The following is a 6,838-nucleotide window of genomic DNA, read 5'->3' as shown; positions in this document are numbered from 1 at the left end:
GCGTTGAATACACAATAGATTTTAAGTGCCTCAAAAATAAAACTTAATGGATAGAGATCAGGAAATCGTGGTAGCCATGGGGTGGGTCCGCCTCGTCCTATCGGTTGCGAAGACGTTGTTCAGGAATGTTGTCACTTCAAGATGAAAATGAGTAGACGCATCGTGTATACACCACAAGTTTTTTGCTTCATAGCCAAGACTGCCATGACTGCCTGAAATTCTGTCCGATTTGTACTGATGGATATTGTTTGTAACATTATATAACATCGAGACGTGCTAACCGGTACAATAGCGTGTGTTAACGCATAAGTCGGAAATTTCGGACATTTTCCTTAATCATGTATAATTTGAAAACTAAGGTATATAGGATATATGTTCATATGAATTTTTTTTACTTATTTTAATATATAGATTTACTTCTTAAAATATTGATATGTATTTATGAAACACCGTGTATATTTACATGAATAACTATATGCCACAAGATAAACATATAATTGTAAGTATATTTAAAAAAGTGTACTAACTCGAGGATACTTGCATTAGTCAAATCACCCATAAGATTAATATGAAAACAATAATCTCGTAGAAAGCTGAAATACATAAATGATGCAATGTTGCCATCATTTTCTTCTTTCAATTTTAAAGTTGAGAAGTACGTCATTAATATAACTGTAACGATCCATCCTAAAGCATACCATATTACTTTTCTGCGTAGCTTGTCATAATCTGTCATTGTTCCCAACTTAAGCAATGTGTTGTCGATAATATCAAATCTCTTCAAACAATTTTGAAATTTCTGTTACCAGAATAAAATATGAAATAGACAGATAAATGTTTTGGTAAATATTCCAGTTAGAGGAGCCAGCTCCAGTTGCTTTGACGTATTGTCAAGGTCATGACCTTGTGTGACCTTTAAAAGATTTTAGTCATCGGTCATCGGTTAAAAAGTTATTTTAACAAATGTTTATTATTATAATATGAACATATATATCTAACTTGATATAAATTTTACTTACAATTAGTATAAATATCACATTAACTTATATTTGTATACGATAAAGTATTCTCGTGATGAAGTGTATATTTGTGTACGTATATATTAATAAATTACAACTTCACATTTAATTATAATTTTCGAGCAATATATATTATTTTTTCGTGTATTATCCAATTACAATTTTCATTTAATATTTAATTAGTTATTATTTTTACTTTGCTTATTATTATTTAATATTATTATTATTACCGTATTTTTATCACTTATTATTATATATTATTATTATCGTGTTATTATTATAAATCGTGTACTGCGTATCCACAATTTTTGCCACTACTTTTCTTATTGCGTAAATACGACCATACATAGGTATTTCCGTATTACCAGAGATCTAGTTGCCTTAGGATGTGACAACGTTTTATACTCTACCTGTGTTGTCTCGTATTCTTTTTCCTTTGCTCCAATATTCCTCTATATTTGTGACGCCTCCTTCGGTTGAATTCTAAGCTTCACTCCACTATTAACCCCCTTGTCACTAAATATATCAAGACTACTTTTATCCTTCCCCATACATCGTTCCTCTAAGTTCCATGCCGCTTTCTCTTACACCTCAGTCAAATATTTCAATTCTCTTCCTGTATCGTTAAAAACCTCTCTCTCTCTCTCTCTCTCCTCCTCCTTTCGTTTTGCTACCTCTTGTTTCATCGCGTCACTCACAGTTTTAAGCGGAACTGTGTAACTAGCGCGCGTGCGCGTGCGTGTGTACGTGTGTGTGCATGTGCGTGTGTATGATTGTATACTATTGCTTCACCATTCATTGCATCTTTGCTTAGTCCTGGTTTTATCTCTCTCTCTCTCTCTCTCTCTCTCTCTCTCTCTCTCTCTCTCTCTCTCTCTCTCTCTGTCCTCCTTTCGTTTTGCTGCCTCTTGTTTCATCGCGACACTCACAGTTTTAAGCGGAACTGTGTAACTACCGCGCGTGCGCGTGTGTGTGTACGTGTGTGTGTATGTGTGTGTGTATGATTGTATACTATTGCTTCACCATTCATTGCATTTTTGCTTAGTCCTGGTTTTGTTGCTGGTAGGCTTTGTATGTAATAACAGTTTTGCTGATGCCTAACCATTTGTAAGCTACTATAGTCTATTATATTATATATTTTATGTCTATTACTCTGATGGTAATATGTTATAGTCTTTTCATAGAGTATTCAAATCTCTTCAAACAATTTTGAAATTTCTGTTACCAGAATAAAATATGAAATAGACAGATAAGTGTTTTGGTAAATATTCCAGTTAGAGGAGCCAGCTCCAGTCGCTTTGACGTATTGTCAAGGTCATGACCTTGTGTGACCTTTAGTCAAAATTATTAATCTGAATAATATCTTTATATAATGAATTCATAAACATTATATAATTCTGATTCAAAAATATACTCGCTTTAAACAATTTCCATGGCACGACTAAATTATGTTTAAGATTTTAGTCATCGGTCATCGGTTAAAAAGTTATTTTAACAAATGTTTATTATTATAATATGAACATATATATCTAACTTGATATAAATTTTACTTACAATTAGTATAAATATCACATTAACTTATATTTGTATACGATAAAGTATTCTCGTGATGAAGTGTATATTTGTGTACGTATATATTAATAAATTACAACTTCACATTTAATTATAATTTTTTTTTTTTTCAGAAAATAAATCATTCTGTAGCTTTACAGAAACACAGGTTTAAGCGGCTATCCTACCCACACTATGGCGATGAGTCATGTGACCTAGGAGTCATGTGACCTACGAGTCATGTGACCTGTAATTTATTTCATTCATACAACGCTTTCATTTTAAATCACTCACATATTTTGTCCCTATTCTCCAGTACTTTAAAACTTTCTAACTTGACAATTCGATAAAGAGAGATATATTTCGAGCAATATATATTATTTTTTCGTGTATTATCCAATTACAATTTTCATTTAATATTTAATTGGTTCGAGCAATATATATTATTTTTTCGTGTATTATCCAATTACAATTTTCATTTAATATTTAATTAGTTATTATTTTTACTATGCTTATTATTATTTAATATTATTATTATTACCGTATTTTTATCACTTATTATTATATATTATTATTATCGTGTTATTATTATAAATCGTGTACTGCGTATCCACAATTTTTGCCACTACTTTTCTTATTGCGTAAATACGACCATACATAGGTATTTCCGTATTACCAGAGATCTAGTTGCCTTAGGATGTGACAACGTTTTATACTCTACCTGTGTTGTCTCGTATTCTTTTTCCTTTGCTCCAATATTCCTCTATATTTGTGACGCCTCCTTCGGTTGAATTTTAAGCTTCACTCCACTATTAACCCCCTTGTCACTAAATATATCAAGACTACTTTTATCCTTCCCCATACATCGTTCCTCTAAGTTCCATGCCGCTTTCTCTTACACCTCAGTCAAATATTTCAATTCTCTTCCTGTATCGTTAAAAACCTCTCTCTCTCTCTCTCTCTCCTCCTCCTTTCGTTTTGCTACCTCTTGTTTCATCGCGTCACTCACAGTTTTAAGCGGAACTGTGTAACTAGCGCGCGTGCGCGTGCGTGTGTACGTGTGTGTGCATGTGCGTGTGTATGATTGTATACTATTGCTTCACCATTCATTGCATCTTTGCTTAGTCCTGGTTTTATTGCTGGTAGGCTTTGTATGTAATAACAGTTTTGCTGATGCCTAACCATTTGTAAGCTACTATAGTCTATTATATTATATATTTTATGTCTATTACTCTGATGGTAATATGTTATAGTCTTTTCATAGAGTTTTGCAATAAAGTAAATTAAATTAAGAATCAAAATTATTAATCTGAATAATATCTTTATATAATGAATTCATAAACATTATATAATTCTGATTTAAAAATATACTCGCTTTAAACAATTTCCATGGCACGACTAAATTATTTTTTTTTTCAGAAAATAAATCATTCTGTAGCTTTACAGAAACACAGGTTTAAGCGGCTATCCTACCCACACTATGGCGACGAGTCATGTGACCTAGGAGTCATGTGACCTACGAGTCATGTGACCTGTAATTTATTTCATTCATACAACGCTTTCATTTTAAATCACTCACATATTTTGTCCCTATTCTCCAGTACTTTAAAACTTTCTAACTTGACAATTCGATAAAGAGAGATATACCAGCGATTTGCTGACTCTCTCGGTACGCATTCTGGCAGTCAGTGTATGTTCCAGTTGTATTAGCTCAGTGGGATATACCTTGTATTTTCTCACTTTATTTTATATTCATGTTCTCTATTAATGGCGGACGCACATGCGTCCGAGTTGAGTGTCCTAACTCTTACTAGAGAAACTCCACTTTCGATGTCTGAACGAAACAATATCTACTGCAATCCTTCTTCTTCTTATAGGATAAAATGAAGTCTAAAGTGTAAAGTCGCTTATAGACTCCTAATTGAGACAATAGAGTTTCTGTTAAACCACTAAGCACATGTGATTGGTTTCATCATGAACTTATTACTCTTGGGGTGAAATCTATTTCATAGAAAATTTATTATTACATCATAAATGTAGTTGCGGTAAAAGATTTGTGAAATTGGATATTATTAAATTCTCTTGACGTATGCCTTAAATCTTGTTCATTACAGTATAATAAACAAATATTTAGTAATAAATTCTGCATTTAATGACAGAGTAAAGTCATATTAATAAAAAAATACGGGATAAAAATCTTTCAATGCCTATTAGAGCCGACACAAGATATTATATGTAATAATCAATTTATTAATGAACAATAAAATTATATAATTATGACATCAGGTAAACGTTTCGACCCTATTATTTGGGTCCTCTTCAGTACCAAGAAAACACAATAATTCTATAAATATATGTGTTGAGTAACTATATAACAGCAAGGTTAAAAGTTGATAATTTGAGTTTAAGTTGATTTTACATACAACAAGTATAGCTATTATTAATTGTTAATTTTGGGCAATAAAATTTGAATTTATTTCCTGTAAGTTCGACATAAAAATAGGAATTAAGATAACAAATTAAATAAATTGTGCGCTAAATTATCTTTAGAAAAAAAATATCTCATATTATGTATACTGTAAAAAATAACAGTTTGAACTTAACACCAACATGGTTAGAATTATATAGACACAGCATGGGTGTTAAATCCACACCCAGAAATAATTTTTTAACAACGACCGACGACCAAAACGTCTTAAAGCACTCATTGTCATTATACCTTGAAAATGTATATTAATATATTTTGGTTTGCTCTTCTCGGAATATTTACAGTTTTTATCGTTAAACAAATGTAGAATTTAATGTACTATAAATTATAATCTTTATACTTATTTTCAGGGAATGGAAGAGTTACTTTTCCGTTACTTTTACAGTTACTTTGTATAATAACAATTTGATAATAGTGTTGCAATTTTTTATGACAAATGATGACTAATTATAAAACGCTGAGGTTACACTAAGGTTAGGGAAGTTACTTTGAAAAAATAAATTGTCACCCTTACGCATTACTTATTGAAAAAAGTAATAAATAATGAGTAACGCCGTAAAGTTATTTCGTTACAAGTTGCATCAAAAAGTAATAAGTTAAAAATTTCAAGTTATTTTTTTCAGTAACGAATGATTTTTCCAACTCGTTATAAATAACTATTGACAGCTTCAACTCTGGTATTACATAATTATCATGAGAAATTTGCAACGTCATTACCTAATCGTTATTACAACTAGGTATCTAAGTCATTAACAATATGTAATGGCAGTTACAGTATTAGTTAGTTCCATTCCCTTCATATTTTATTAATGTATAGGTCAATCGGAAAGTTCCATCCGTTTAGCGGCGAGTAGTTGTAGCTAGAACTGTCGATAACTCTAATATCTAAACCAAGCTTAATTTTTTAGTTCTACCATCTGTTAATAAAATTCAGTATATAAAGGTATACGTTCGCATCAATAACATTGCTTCTTACTGCATCAAAAATGTCGAAATTTGAGCCAAATAAGCGTCATTTGCGCGAAGTGTTAATTTTTTGCTTTATATGGAAGAAAACTGTAGTTGAAGCTCATCGAATACTTGTAAAAGTTTATGATGATAATGCTCCTTCCGCGATAAAACATGCAGAGAATGGTTTCGACTTTAAAAATGATGATTTTGGTGTGGAGGACAAAGAGCGTTCTGGCATTGGTGTATGAAGACCCATGTCAAACGTAAAAACAACTTGCAGAAACATTAAATTGTGCTCAATCTGTTATTTTCGATCGTTTGAAAGCTTTGGGAAAGGTCTACAAGGAAGGAAAATGGGTCCCATATGAACTGAAGCCAGAAGACGTTGAAAGGCGAAAAAACATTCTGCTTGCTAGGCAACAAAGAAAGGCGTTTTTGCATCGTATCGTCACTGGAGATGAAAAATGGATTTATATTGATAACCCTAAACGTCGAAAAACCATTTGCAATCCCGGCCATTCCTCAACATCGACGTCAAAACGGAATATCCACCGAAAGAAGACAATGTATTTGGTGAGATCAGAAGGGTGTATCATGAGCTGTTGAAATCTGGTCAAACAGTTACAGGGGATCTCTACTGAGAACAAATTAATTATCTGTTTGAGTCGAGCATTGCACGAAAAGCGACCAGAATATGAAACGAGGTAGCATAAAGTGATTTTGTTTCATGACAACGCTTGGCCTTATGTCACAAAACTTGTCAAGGAAACGCAGGGAATGGAAGTAACTCGTTACTTGTAACGAAGTTACAGTTACAAGTTACTTTTTT

This window comes from Trachymyrmex cornetzi, unplaced genomic scaffold (assembly GCF_001594075.2).
Source record: "Trachymyrmex cornetzi isolate Tcor2-1 unplaced genomic scaffold, Tcor1.1 scaffold122, whole genome shotgun sequence".
Classification (NCBI taxonomy): Eukaryota; Metazoa; Arthropoda; class Insecta; order Hymenoptera; family Formicidae; genus Trachymyrmex; species Trachymyrmex cornetzi.
Note: the sequence above shows the minus strand (reverse complement) of the source record.